The 15,945-nt window shown below is 38.7% G+C and overlaps 1 non-coding gene across 1 annotated transcript; it reads right to left on the reverse strand.

The window, feature by feature from the left end:
• Positions 1-14,238: 14,238 nt before the first annotated feature.
• On the reverse strand, positions 14,239-14,345 carry LOC132616324 (small nucleolar RNA R71). Its single transcript, XR_009573113.1, has one exon. It is a non-coding gene; the product is annotated as a small nucleolar RNA R71 (small nucleolar RNA).
• Positions 14,346-15,945: the final 1,600 nt, after the last annotated feature.

The following is a 15,945-nucleotide window of genomic DNA, read 5'->3' on the forward strand; positions in this document are numbered from 1 at the left end:
CTTGACAGTCCGATACAGTTATTCCATATTGATACTTCTTTTACATCATTGCTTTATTTCATCTTTTATGCCTCTCATACTCAGTACAATGTTCATACTGACGTCCGTTTTCTTTGGACGCTGTGTTCGTGCCCACAGGTAGACAGGGAGGTGAGCTCAACCCAGATCCATAGTAGCCGTCAGCTGATTGAAGGTACTCCTTTGTCCCGGAGGTGCTTGATTATTCTTTTGCGTATATAGTCATGTATATGTATTTTTGGGCATGACGGGGTCTTGTCCCGTCCTTATGTCTAGCACTCCAGTAGAGGATCGTAGATACGCAGTGTGGGTCATATGATCTCACAAGATTGCTACGATGTATATATTATTATTTTGATGGCCGAAAGGCTTATGCATATAAAAGTATTTATGTCTACAAACGGAAGATGATTTTCTTATGAATTAAGTATAAACGTGATAAAAGAGCGTATAATGAGTATGATGAGTAATAGAACGAGCGGTGCTTAGTGGGTTGCCCCGGGTACCCGTCGCGGCCCCTAGTTGGGTCGTGACATTTACCTCCGTAAACAACCTAAATTAATATCAATAAGGGATGATTCTTACCTTACTCCCGCTAGAACCGCAATATCTTCATTATCTGCCTTTAATCCAAGCCGAAACCCCTCTCAAAACGGTATTACAGTTGCAACTATACGTTGTCCGAGCCTAAATCCAGAGGTTTCCACTTAATTTGCGCTAAACTTAGTTGAATGGAAGTTAGGGGAAATTTCCAAAGAATTTGGGAAGCTTGGAGGGGTGTTTTAATTGAAAATAAGGGGATAAGCTCCTTTATATTAAGTTCTAGAGTCGGGTTGTACCAACCTAGAAATTGCTCAGCCCGTTCGTGCTGGGTAATGGCGCGTTCACGCTGGGTTGTCTGGTCACCCCTCTACGCGTTCGCGCTATCTCGTGGCGCGTTTGCACAGACCATTTTCCTGGCTTGGCAGCCAGGCTTGCAGCGTCCATATCTCCTTACCCCGATGCAGTATCGATGAGCAATTTATTGCGTTGGAAGCTAGACTTCATGAACTTCACTTTAGGCTTTTGCTTTGCCTCAAAACTCCTCGTATACTAAAAGATATCCTCTCCTCAAGTAGGGCCAAAATTTCCCCTCATATTTTCTCCAAAGTCCAACAACTTAATTTCCTTGATTCACTTGCCCTGCAACCCTTCCATAACTTATTATATAAACTTAAACCCTCATAACCCTGAGATAAATGCATATAATCTCGTATATTTATCCTTAAAGGCAACCACTAGAGTCCATACTTAAAAAAACCAACACTTACGAATCTCAACGTACAGAACTATGGGGTGTAACAGTTAGACTCTAGGAACTCAAGTAGTTAAGTAGTTCAAAAGGGACCAATGTAAGACCTTCCAAAACACCATGTCTTCTTAAAGAAATTCTAACAAAAAAAAAACTGATCCACTCAAAGGATGAGGTGGCAGAAATGCCCCTTTTCAGTATATTTTAAAGATCCAAAATTTAAAGAGTGATATGAAAGTTGTGCCGCACACAAGACTGCCACAAGCAAACTGTTACACTCACCAGACTAAAAGAGCCAAAGGGCAAGCATGCCCCCAGTTTTGAAAAATATGTAATGTATAATACAGTTTAGGCTAGTCCCTTCCATGGGCAGATTAAAAAAAAAAACATCGTTTCAAGCAACCTCAACATAGCAGCTCATGCCTTTATACTACTTTCACCAAGGAAAAAAAATCTAACCTTGGCAACAAACAACTAAGCCAATTTACAAAAACAAAAAAATGAAAATAGCACAAACAGTTTGAAATCACATAGTAGCAGACTGGGTCAAAAAAGATCAAAGTGAACTTCTTACACTTAACAGGGTTGGGGTCAAGCACATTATAGGTGAACTTATTTAGCCAAGGAACAACTCTGCACCCTATGTTCATTCAACACACATTCATTTTTTGTCCTCACCAAGTTCTGCCAGGCTCCTAAAGGGATTCAAACATGAGTTCTTATTAGACTAATTAATTGGACTGAACTTCTTTTCGGGAAAAGGAAAAAAACATCATTGTTGCAAACTCCTCATATAAACCTTATTACACATACCATAACATCAATAAACTACTGATCCCTTTTACTCTATGTGAACATCTTCACTATCAAATGAACCTCAACTCATCCTATTTGAATCAACTAGGCTTATTTCCCTTTGTTTAAATCCCTAGCAAGCAACAGAACCTATCACTGAAAGCCTTACATAATAGAGTTTTTTAAAAGTTTAGACAATTTCACGTAGCTTCCAATATTATCTAAATCAGCCAACCAAAACTAAATAAATCTAAGTTATTCTTATTTAGCTAACAACCAAACAAACATTAGACACATGACCGAAATAAAAAAGAGAACTAACTTAAGCTAAATATGATAGGCCTAAGAAACATTAAAGGATAATTAAACTAGCAATTTTATACTTATAAGCAGATAAATAGAAGATAGGTTAGCTTTTGCGAGGGCGGCCACTGATCGAGATTCAAACTTGAAGATTTACTCCACTAAACCCCAAACTCCAGCCATAGAACTCAGCAAAACAAGAATAAGAAGTAGATTTTCCCCCTTTTTCTTTTAAAATTCTTTACTTGACTTAGAAAATTCCTTTGAAAGACTTCAATCAAATTTTGAAAGATATCTTTAAATAGTTCGAGTCTTAATGATTATATTTTTTTTTAGATTATCTCAAAGCCTGGTTTACAACAAAGAAAATAGGGTCCTTTGAATAGAAAACCCCAAAACTTCAAAACCTCCTCTCATTCGATGTGGGATAACTCCCCTTTTAGGGGTTTCCTCCACACATCTACTTTGGATGCTTAGGATTAGATGTAAAATCAAATGAAGGGTCGGATTTTTCCCTCAAAAAGGTCGATCTTCTAGGTTCCAAGTGCACCAATAGCAACCCGAGGTTCAAAATTCATAAACGACCAAAACATAATTAAAGTTTTGCAGAGCATCAATGTTCAACGTTCACAAAATATAGAAAAACATGATAATAAGGACGAGATAAAACCTCGTTTGGGTAGAGATAGGTGAAAATCGGGAGGAGGAAATTAATGCTTTGCCTCAAATTGACCTAACCAAGCCTGTAAAAAGCCTTACCCGCTCTATAGCTTTACCAAAAATGGCAGAATGACGACATGAGAGAGAAGGTGGCCCCACGGAGGCTAGGGTTTCACTCAAGAAAACCCTCCAAAGCCCCTTAAGGCTTGTTTGCCTTAACTGAGAAAAGGGAGAAGGGCCGAGTCTTGCCCAGTTGGGCTGGACTCGGTCCTTTTACACAAAGAGAGGGGCAACCCGATTCGTGTATACACACACACACACACACACACTCACTCACACACACACACCTGATATGCAAATATAATAATGCATATGAGTAGGTTAAAAAAGATTGATTACTAAACAATTTAATTAAAGATAAATAATCAATTAATTAAAAAAACACGACTGATGTTCACAAAATATTGAATTCACAAGTATGGCCTTAATTGAATTAAACAATGAATTTTGGTATTTCAATTATGGCACTATTGGACTAACCAATTGATTACTTCAACTGCAGCCATAATTAAACACATAATAAGAAAACTATAAATATCCATAATTAATTATCTAAATTAATTATAGTTGTTTGAAAAATTGCCCATATAAATTGATTGTGCAGAAATTAAAATTTGGGGGTAAAAAATATTATTCATTTTAATCGATCAATTTCCTTGAATTAAAATGAGATAAATATTTGTTGATTAATTTCTGATAATTTGGACAATTGAATAAATAACTATGTTCGGGTTGAAATTAGTAAATTGCATCCTTAATTGCTATAAAAATAAATTTTAAATGGTGTATTATAGAAATTATTTTACCAAACCTTACAGGTAAAACATTATCTGCATAGTTTATAAAATCATTCTGATTTTTTAAGAAAAAAACATATATTACCCCATTTAATATTCAAGTACTTTGAGCAATTAAAATAAATTATGGGAGGTCAAAAATTAGGTGTGAACAAATGCCCCTTCGGTGTTCGGGGATGGCGGGACCATTCCCGAGCAACGAAATTTGACTAACCTTGATTTTTGACTGACCCAAGTCAATTTCCCCTCATTTTATGTAATTTTTCCAAAATGTATGGCCGAACCCTAGGTTCTGGGTTTTCTACATATCTCAAGTTTCATGAGAATTCAGGCAATTTGTAGTTCAACATGATTATGACTTCTAAATGCATTTTAAACAAGTTCTTTGATCTTTCGGCTGTCAAGCTGGGAAGTCCGGTGTGATTGGTAAGAGTGTCACTAACTTTCTGGTAATGAATCTGCCTACATATCCCTGTTCTTGGGAATCAAGTCACTTGTAGTTCGACTCAATCGGAGGAAAAAGGTATCCCTTATGAGGGAATGCCTTTATGTGTATTCCGGTGTGTGTCCGACTGTTATGGAATAATAAAAACAAATTATGTAAGCAAATAAGTAGTTCCTTATGGCTGAGCATGGTGAGGGGTGATCTTCCAAGTCCTTGCCAAAGCGCTTAACTCTCATGGGCACCTTATCTCGACTGGCTACGTAAGAAAAAGTTCCATGTTTGCTCCGCAATCTGTCTGGATTTGATTTGATCAACTTGCTCTGACTAACAGCTGCAAATATGCTTCCATCTGTTGTGTAACGTGTGATTTTTTGAGTGACGAATATTGCGGTATCATGATAATATTTATATCGTCTCGTGTTTTGAGCGAATACTATGGTATCCTGACCGGTTTTCCATTGATTTTGTCTTTGGGGGTGAATACTGTGGCCTCATGACCGATTTTACATTGCTTTGCTGTCTTGTCATATCCCATAATTTATATGCATAGCCTTCTTGGCAATTGAAATAAATGCCTCTTGGCATGTCTGTACGAATGGCCCTCTTGGCATGTTTGAATGAATAGCCCTCTTGGCATGTTTGTATTAGTAGCCCTCTTAGCATGTTTGTATGAATAGCCCTCTCGACAGTAGGAAAATAAACGTGCAATGAGCACCTAGGCAGTTTGTATGAATAGGTCTCTCGGCAGTAGGAAAATAAACGTGCAATGGCCCTCTCGGCAGTTTGTATGAATGGCTCTCTCGGCAGCAGGAAAATAAACACGCAATGGCCCTCTCGGCAGTTTGTATGAATGACCTTCTGGACGGCAGGAAAATAAACATGCACTGGCCCTCTCGGCAGTTTGTAGATGTGATGTAAATAACAGATACAACCCCTTTGGCTAAATCATCTTTCTTTCATCCTTTGTTCCGGCTTTGACCCTCTTGGTCGGATATGTCGTATTGTTTTTCTTTGACCCTTCTGGCTAAACACTTGCCATTGCGGCAACTTCAATCAATTTGTAGCCTTTATGGCTTAATATTTTCCCCTTACAGTATTCAAAACCTTCCATAGCCCTCGTGGCTAGATATTTGCCCTTTTGGCATTCAAAACCTTTCATAGCCCTCGTGGCTAGATATTTGCCCTTTTGGCATTCAAAACCTTCATAACCCTCGTGGTTGGATATAAATATTCTAGGAGCCGGATCTTAGCAGCGGTCTGGACCTTCTTTAGCGAAGCGTTTCCTGCACAACGAGCAAAATTAGAAAAAAGGATCATCTTCCGATGTCTTGGGGACCTACATCAGAAACGGGTTAATTTTATCCTATCTTAAGTTTATCCGTGTTACCGGCGCTGTTGTATCTTTGGCTTTCTGGACCCGAAACCCCCTTTAGCTCCGGTATTTCGAAAGATAAACTTATTTTCATTTATGCAGAAAAATTATTTTTGTAATGCTATAATAAGGGTATCTAATTTGTGAGCATTTTTAATTGTCATGACATGTGTTTTGAGTGAGGGAGATCCTTTCTTCCGTGACTGGGGTTTTTGCTTCTTTATGAGAAATGTTTTAGACCTTTTCGCAAAAATTCTGCTCCAGTTTAAATCTCGATCCATCAATTCTTATGCTGAATCTTCCAGGAAAATTTGAGGTCCTCTCAAAATTTCTGCCCCAGTTTAGAATTCTGGGTTAGCTGAATATCCTGTAGTGGCTGACGGTGCAAATTTTTGAGATCCTCTCAAAAATTCTGCTCTGCCCCAGTTGGGCATGCAGCAGTCACTGCTTCTTTGTGAAGTCCTATCTCTGAGGCTTCATAGGGGTTTTCTTGGGTTTTTCTTTTAACGCGACCGAGCTCAAAAAGCGCCTACATATCCTATCGCGGCAAGAATTCAGGTCGGACGTAGTTCAGAAATAAAATAACAGATTTTTGGTTTTTACTAATAACGCGACCGGGTCCCAAATGGACTACCTATGTATCCCATTGTACGGAAATCAGGTCATAGCATAGTTCATATTACCAAAGGTGTTTTGTTTTAGCCTATCTATTACAAAACGGTTACAAGCAAAACGAAACAACTAATATAAGCAAATGGAATAATGATTTCAAGAAAAATGTACGATTACAAACTGAGAAGCTCCTTCTTCATGCATAGTAGTGTTTCATTACATCTGAGTTAATCGGCTTCGGCCATTCTTGACCGTCTATTTATGCCAATACTACCGCTCTTCCGGAGATTACTTTACGGATTACGTAAGGCCTCTTCCAGTTGGGAGAAAACTTCCCCTTATATTCCTCTTGATGTCGAAAAATCTGTTTAATCACTAGTTGCCCGATCTGAAAAAGTATGGTTCTGACTCATTTATTGAAAGCTCTTGCTATCCTTTGCCGGTATAATTGACCGTGACAGACAGCAACCATCCTTCTCTCATCAATCAAGGCCAATTACTTATAACGAGCTCGGACCCATTCAACATTGTCCAATTTCGCTTCATGAATGATTCTCGGGGAAGGTATCTCAACGTCAGCGGGTATGACTGCTTCAGTTTCATAGACCAACAGGTATAGAGTTGCTCCTGTTAAAGTCCTGGCTGTAGTACGGTATCCTAGTAGAGCATAAGGCAACTGCTCATGCCAACCCGTATGACTATCAGTCATTTTCCTCAATATCCTCTTGATATTTTTGTTGGCTGCTTCTACGGCTCCGTTCATTTGCGGCTGATAAGCTGTCGAATTGCGATGGGTGACCTTGAATTGCTCAGAGATATCCTTCTTCAGGTGGCTATTCAAGTTTGCTCCGTTGTCTATAACGATGGACTCGAGCACACCAAATCTGCATATGATGTGGTTTCGCACAAAGTCTGCCACCGCATTCTTCGTTACTGCTTTGTGAGTTGTTGCTTCCACCCACTTGGTGAAATAGTCAATGACAACCAAAATGAATCGGTGGCCATTCGAGGCTGCGGGTTCAATGGGTCCGACAACATCCATGCCCCAAGCGACGAAAGGCCATGGTGAGCTCATAGCGTTAAGCTCACTTGGAGGGACTTTGATCAGATCACCACGGATATGCCATTAATGGCACCTTTGCACATACTTGCAGCAGTCACTCTCCATAGTCATCCAGTAATATCCAGCTCGTAGAATCTTCTTTGCTAGTGCGAATCCGTTCATGGGGGGTCCGCAAATTCCCGCATGTACTTCTTCTAGAAGTTTGGTGGCTTCTCCAGCATCTACACATGCTACACCCCGTATTTCGAAGAAGCATTTATTAAATTTGAACGTAAGTATGTCGAGTTATGGCTAAGCAAAACCACTTTGGATTATGAGGAATGAAGCATTATTAAGTATATTGTATGAGCAAAAGATGAATTACGATCTTGTAAGTCGTAACCGGGAAGGACAACCTTAGAATCAAAGGACATGACTATTATCAAGTATGATTAATGATAAATATCATATATGGGGAGTTTCGGAAGATTCTGAGACCAAGCAAATCGAAGAAAATAAGTTTGTCAAAATTTTGAAAAACGTTGGCAGAATTTTGGGCAGATTTTTAGTCATCTTTGGAGAATTATATCTCCTAGTATGTTAGAAGTTTTAAGGTGTTTTAAAAGTCTAAAATAAAGTTCGTCGTGTCTAGTTTCGAACGCAACAAACCGCTCATCGATACGAAATCGGAGTAGAGAATTATAGACGTTACGAGTTAGGTTGAGAGAGCAGAAACAGAACTACAGTAACCGGGCTGCTACAGTAACTGAGTTGCTACAGTGCTGTGAGCAGGGCGAAGGAATGCATTATATGTATATATATGTATACTCATGATGCATTAAAAGTTCATATACACGTGCATGATTTGCAGTGTTAGTGACAGGTACAGATTGAGTCTGGTACTCTTTTTATCATTCGAATCGAGATATATTGTTTCAGTTCTGCCTTACATACTCAGTATATTATTCGTACTAACGTCCCTTTGCCTGGGGGTGCTGTGTTTCATGCCACACAGGTGCAGACTATTGAGTAGATGACACTTGCCATAGGATGCTCCTGGGCTATCAGCTGGATTAGCTAACTCCATTTCTGTTCGGAGAGTTCCTCAGTCAGAGTACTTACGTATGTCCTCGAGTCAGAAGCATTACGGGTATGTTGGGGCCCTGTCTCAACTTACGTTATGGTAACTTGGTCCTTGTAAAGGCTTTTGCAGACTGTGTCCTGTGGATAGTGTGTTGAGATGTCGACAGTTGTGTAAAGCAGCCATGTAGGTCGACGTGTTCATATGCATTGTTTTAAATATTTTATTGTGACCAAAGACTTCTCTGAATTAACGATAAGGGAGAAGTCCCGGACTTGGTGAATGATTTTTATTAAAAGGTTTTTCCTATTTTAATTGACGGAAGCGTCACTTTATAATTTGAAGGTTCACATAAAATTGTGACTTATGAGCATAGAGATAGTAAGGCGCTCAGCCGAGTAGGTTCTTGAGTGTCAGACGCGGCCCTCCAGTTTGGGTCATGACAAAGTGGTATCAAAGCAGTTCGTCCTAGGGGTTGTCTGCAAAGCTGTGTCCAGTAGAGTCTTGTTTATGGGTGTGAAGCGCGCCACACTTATAAACAAGAGGTTGCAGGGCATTTAGGAACCATCGACCCTTCCTTCTCATCTTAGATCGTGCCGTACAGCTAAATTATACGATGTGATGTCCTTGACTCCAACCCTAAATGTTTTGATTGTGGATAAGTAGTTGATTATGTCGCTATGAGATAATTGATGACAATTGAAGTTGATATTCCAAAAGGTATGTTTCCTCCCATATTGATATCAATAGACTTTGATATAAGAACTGGAGCGAGATATTACGGGTATTAGTGATCACCCTGTGAGGTATTGGATGTGTTTTCTGGGTTGTGTGCAGGAATGAGGTTGTAAGAGGTATAGAGGAAACTCTGCCGAAATTTTTACAAATTGAATTGTTTGAATGTTTCTGCTATGGAGAAAGAGTGAAGGGAAAATGTGACAACCTGATGTTCGGTAAGTCATGAGTGAATGAACAATTATGAGATGCTTTCAAAGAGAAGTTTTAGAATGATTTGAATTTAATTTAAGGGAAGAACCCTGGAGGGAAAAATGATCAGTAATTAAAGAAACTGGAATGAGTTGCATTCGAGATTTCAGAGAATTATGATTGGTTGAAGATATAGGGAAAGTTGACATTAGGAACCCAAATGCAGTATTACGATTTATAGATTGGTGAGCAGGAGATAACGAAGAGATATTGATATGGGAAAGGAAGTTAATGAGTAAGGCAAAGGCTTGCTCTAGAAGTTTTTATATATATACACACACAAGATCAGGACGGGTTGATGACGGGTCTGTACTTATAGTGGAATGTTCTACAGATTTCTAGGCACACACTATAAACTAGCAAAAGGAGAAACAGCACTTTATGAGCAAGGGAAGCCAAGGAAGACCCTAAGGGCAAAAGTAAGAAAAGTGGACTAATGAATTGGCAAAGGAAGTTGTGTAGCCATCAAGGACAAGAGGAAGGATAATAAGCTAACAATATTGGCCAAGAGTCAAAACATCGATAACATGGGATAAGAGTTTTGATAAGGAGTACAGAAATTCGATCTTAAGGAAAATAAATGAATGTACAGGGGGTATGTATAAATACGAGCAAATAGTAGTATCAAAAGGGAAGATGAGGACTCGACGCAAGGAGAAAGAAAAAGGAGTAATTCGTGAAGATTTCATGATAAGAACAGGAACTGGCAGAAGATTAGAAGGACTATGATGCATGACGGTGATACCAACAAGTAGTTAAGAGAACTACGGGACAATATGAGCTAAGCGAATGAAAGGGAGAATCATGGGCATTAATGGTAGAGAGTATCAAATTTTAATGGTATCGTATAAATATAAATCGGAATTAGGAACCTAGAGCAAGGAGAATTTCAAGGATATTAAGAAGATAGTCGTGAAGAAAGACTAGGGCTAAAGGAGCGTGGGATAGTCGGATACTCCGTAAAAGGGGCCCAATGAATTCGATGTCCCTATTAATTCATTAGCCTAGGGGACTACTAGTCATGAAAGATAGAAGTGAAAAGACAGTAGAGAAGGTATCAGGATTGTATCCAATATGCATAAACGTTTTGATTTGATACAGGAACTCAACTGGCAAAAAAGGAAATAAGTTAAGTCATGCGATGAAAAGAACTCCGGCATTATATGGAATAGAGGAGTTGAAGGATCAATAAGGTCGGCCAGATGACTATCAAAGACGGTTAATACTCGAAGGTTACTTGTACATGAGATCATCTTTTAAAAGGAGGGAAGAATAAATTCAGTTCTAAGATTAAACACAATATTCCCAAGTTCAAAGAGGAAATGCACTAACTTGAAGAAACCAAAACTCGAGATGAACCAATATATTGAGAATGTGCTATAGAAACGTGAGAGTGGACTAAATGCAAGTATATTATGAGGCAAACGTGAAAAATGAGGACGACCATTTCAAGGAATTAAGGATAGCATCGTAAGCTCGCAAGTTACAACATTCGAGGACGAATGTTTCTAAAGGGGGGAAGCATGTTACACCCCGTACTTTCGAAGAATCATTTATTAAATTTGAAAATAAGTATGTCGAGCTATGGCTAAGCAAAACAACTTTGGATTATGACGAATGAAGCATTATTAAGTATATTGTATGAGCAAAGGATGAATTATGATCTTGTAAGTCGTAACCGGGAAGGACAACCTTGGAATCAAAGTACATGACTATTATCAAGTATTATTAATGATAAATATCATGTATGGAGAGTTTCAGAAGATTCTGGGACCGAGCAAATCAAAGAAAATAAGTTTGTCAAAAATTTGGAAAAAGTTGGCAGAAATTTGGGCAGATTTTTAGTCAACTTTGGAGAGGTATATCTCCTACTATATTAGGAGTTTTAAGGTGTTTCAAAATCCTAAAATAAATTTCGTCGTGTCTAGTTTCCAACGCAACAAACCTCTCATCGATACGAAATCGGAGTAGAGAATTATGAACGTTACAAGTTAGTCTGATAGAACAGAAACGCTGCTACAGTAACCGAGTTGCTACAGTGCTGCTACAGTGCCACCGACTCTAATCCACTATATAAGGGGAAAATCTTACCCTAAACTTCATTTTCTCCACTCCTGTTCATCCAAAAATATATGACAGATCAAAAGAAACATTGACAGGTAACCAGTGAGCAGATTAAAGTGACGGGACTATATACGAGGTTCGGAAAACGTATAGAGTTTTGTGATTTTTGTGCCAAAAGTTAAATCTTGACGGGGCAAAGGAATTTATCAAAGATAAACAAGATGTCAAGCTCTGCCAACCTTGATTGAGGTAAGAATATTCTTTACCATGGATATTATGAATTGTATCATGGAGATTTAGTAGTTAAAGCTTCGTAAAGTCTAGTGATTGGTTGATGAATTGGGAGAGCATCGTGTGGGATGTTTTATGGAGCCTATTGGTGTTGATGATATTGTTATTGTTATTGTTGATTGCTGTTGTTGTTGTTGTTGTTGTTGTTGGGCTATTTGATGACCCTTAGTGGTCTTGGGGATGTAGTATAAATAGGGGAGGTGCTGCTCGATTTTCTGAAGGTTATAATATTAGCAAGATATGATAGTTGCGACACTGTTTGTTGATAATGGTATCATTTCACTTGTTGTAGACGCAAGAGGATTATGTTAAGCTTTATTGTGGATTGAGAAGGAAATTATCTAGGTATGTTAAGGTTATCCTTTTTCTTCCTTTTGGCATGATGTATGACAAGCGCGAAGCGCAATGATATCCATAATGAATCCACTCCTAGATGTAGGATATCCTGAGTTCCTTGACTTCTTAAGCCTGAAGGGGCATCCATAAGTTATGCGATTTCATAACGATGTCTAATTCCCGAAGGGGACTGATGCGGCGTGATTTTACGCCACAATCAATGCTTTTCGGCTATAAGTTTTACTTTTTTTAAGCAAGTCTACGTGATTTTACGTGTTTTTTATTGGATTTCAGGTATTAAGTGTTTTGATGGCAAAAGTTGAAGAAGTGGAGAAAATAACAAATCACTAAAGAGGCAGTTTGACGGAGAAATTAGACGGGCCGCAAAGCATTTTGCGGACCATCAAATTGAATGTATAATGGTCAAAGTGAGCAGTGTTTCGAAGATCCATTCCTGCGGAACAATTATACGGACCACATAATATTTGACGGTCCGTCAAAATGTATGGTGAAAAATGCTAGAGACTCTTTGACGGATGAAAGGAAGGAATTTGACGGTCCGCATAACTGTTTTGCGAACCGTAGAATGGATCGTAAACTGGACCCGACGGGAAATTGCGTCTTTTCACTTCTCACGATTTAGGGTTTTATAAATACCTGTTATAGGTTTCTTGTATGAGATTACACTAATTTTTAATTTTATTCTTCACAACACGAAATACTCATAGTTTTGGAAGTCTTTTTTATTACAAACAATTACAATTACTTTCCTCTCAATATCAAGCAATCAATTCGGAAGCATTATGGTTTCAATTATTGTCAATTGTTCTTCTTTTTCTATGAGTAGCTAAGTTTCCTTACTAGGGTTGTGAACCCATTGATGGGTGTTTTGTGATTGGGTTTGTGATTGATATATGCATAATGGGTTGTTAGGGTTTATTTATTCCTCATTCTTCATTCATAATTAATGGTTGCAAACATTGATTAAAGCCATAAACTTTGATTTATTTGGGAAAATAATTAGGGTTGGTAAGGATAAATAACAATAACTCAAAGCTTTAAACTTTGTTTAATAGATTCACTTAGGAATAAGACGAATCTACTTGGCACGATTAACCGTTCTTCATATCACTTTCTTATATTTGAGAAAATCATAGAAAGAAATAATCCTTATTTATTGGAAAATAGTAGAGATTCACATAGAGGTTAAGGGCATTCATATAGCAATCCATTAGAAGTATATCGAGATCAATACTCATGATCATACACCTCATCTAAAGGGGACACAACCTTAGTTTCTTTTACCATAAATTTCCACCAAAGCAAGTAAGTAGCAATTAGTCATAGAAAAACCACTTTTTACCAAAATCATCGGATTAAGATATTAGACCTAAATTTAGCATCCTACGACTTTAGTAACCTTTTCACACCATATTCCCTGTGGGATTCGACCTCAACCTTATTGGGTTACTATATTTGACAATGTCCGCATTATACCATTAATAGGTGTAATTTGAGCGTATCAAATTTTGGTGCCGTTGTCGGGGAATATGGTTTTGAAATTACTAGATAGTTTTGCTTTGATTGAAGTCTTTTGCTTATTCCATCACACCTTGTTTGCTACTCTGTGTAAACCAGGAGAACATGAATCAGAATCCGCAAAATCAATGTGCTGGTAACTAGGGGAATCGGTTGAATAATCCGGCGAATGAATTAGATAATGAGAATATTTTCGCCGATCTTGTTCCGGAGGATGACTATGCGTCAGCTATTGTTCAGCCTCTAGTTGGAGCTGCTATCGTGAAATTGACTCCTTTCTATACCAGTTGTTGAAGCTTGAGGGATACTTTCGGAACTCTACCGACAATGACCCTCAATGTCATTTGCAGAATTTTGTGGATGTGTGTGCTAATCACATCCAGAACAACATTCCACAGGATGCTATTCGGTTGAGGTTATTCAATTATTCCTTAACTGGAGAGGCAAGAACATGGTTTGAGAAGCTGCCCCGAAATTCGATTACTTCATGGGCAGCGATGGTGACTGCTTTTCTCACAAAATGGTAACCCCCTAGCAAGAAAGCTGAAATTCGTGACAAAATCTATGAATTTAAGCAGCGACCGGGGGAACAACTATATGAAGCCTGGGAGAGATTCAAGGAGTATTTGCAGAAGAGTCCGAATCATAGTTTTCCGGATCATATATTAATGGAGAAGTTCTACCGAGGGTTAGATCCAGTGACGCAGTCAGTTGATAATAATGCAGCTGATGGTTGTTTCATGAACAAATTTTATCGATGAGTGACCAACATACTGAACAAGCTGACAACTCATAATCAGGCTTGGTACTTAAATAATGCTGATGTTGTACCGTATGGTAGTGCTATGATCCAGAATATGGTAAAGGAGAATCAAGATACCCAACAAACACTGGCAGAACTTGCAACAAATATTTCCTTGCTAACAAAGAAGTTTGATGAATCCCAGATTAAGAAGGTAAATGTTTGTGAAGACGATACAGTTTTTCCAAAAAGGATGTACCATACTCAAGATGGTCCGTTTCATGATGGGGCCCCTATGCAGGTTGAAGGTGCTAACTATATTAATAACTCTCAAGGGGGTTACCAAAGGCAGAACTACCAAGGTGGTTATCAAAATCAGAATCAATGGAGACCTCAGCAAGGTCAATGTGCTTATAACAACTCTGGGAACTACAACAATAATTATGGTGGTGCGAACCAAGGGAGCTACAACAACAATACCAATTTTGGGAAAAAGATTTCCAATCCTTATATACCACCGAAAGGGCAGTCAACAGAGGAAGGTAGTTCGAAGGTTGAATCAATGCTTGAGAAGATTCTGGCCAATCAGTCTAAGTCTGAGAAGATTTTATTTGGGCTGATAGAGATAGTGGGTTCCCATACAGCGGCTATTAAGAAGCTTGAGTCACAGATGAGGGATATTTCTAAAGAGCAGCACCCTTCTCAAAAAAGAGGACTTCTAAGTGACACTATTCCAAATCCAAAGAATGGGGGAGGCGGTATAGACCGTGTGTTTGCCATCACTACTAGGAGTGGTAAAATACTCCAAGGGGCTGATAAGAAGATGGATGATCTTGAGCCGATAGATGAAGAGGATGAGGTGTAGTCTCAAGCACCAATTATTGTTGATGAGAATCCTGTTGACAAGAGGGTTGCTGATATTCCAGAGATAGTGAAGGATGCTGATAACACGAGTAAGCAGACTGTGAAAGGGGCTCTCCGCCCTTTGACCAAGCTTTTCAAATCTAAACCTCCCTTTCCTCAGAGGTTGGTAAAGAAGAAGGAGGATGCTAAGTTCGAGAAGTTTTATGATCAGTTGAAGCAGCTATCTCTTCATTTCCCCTTCTTGGAAGCTGTCAAATAGATGCCCGGGTTTGCCAAATATTTGAAGGAACTGCTGACCAAGAAGAGGTTCAACATGAAACCGTGAGTTTGACTCACACTGTGAGTTCCATCATCTCAACTACTACTGTTTAGAAAAAGGGTGATCTCGGGGCATTCACCATTCCTTGTTCTATTGAGCATCATGATTTTGCTCGTTTTTTGTGTGATAATGGGGAATGTATTAATTTGATGCCCCTTGCTATATACAAACAATCAGATTTGGGGATGCCAAGTTCGACAACTATGAGGTTACAAATGGCTAATAGGTCTATCAAAACACCTGTTGGGGTGGTCGATGATGTACTTGTGCGGGTTAGTGAATTTATGTTGCCCGCTGATTTTGTGATTCTTGACTATAGTGTAGATC

The sequence above is a fragment of the Lycium barbarum genome, chromosome 10 (genome assembly GCF_019175385.1).
Source record: "Lycium barbarum isolate Lr01 chromosome 10, ASM1917538v2, whole genome shotgun sequence".
In the NCBI taxonomy this organism is placed as follows: Eukaryota; Viridiplantae; Streptophyta; class Magnoliopsida; order Solanales; family Solanaceae; genus Lycium; species Lycium barbarum.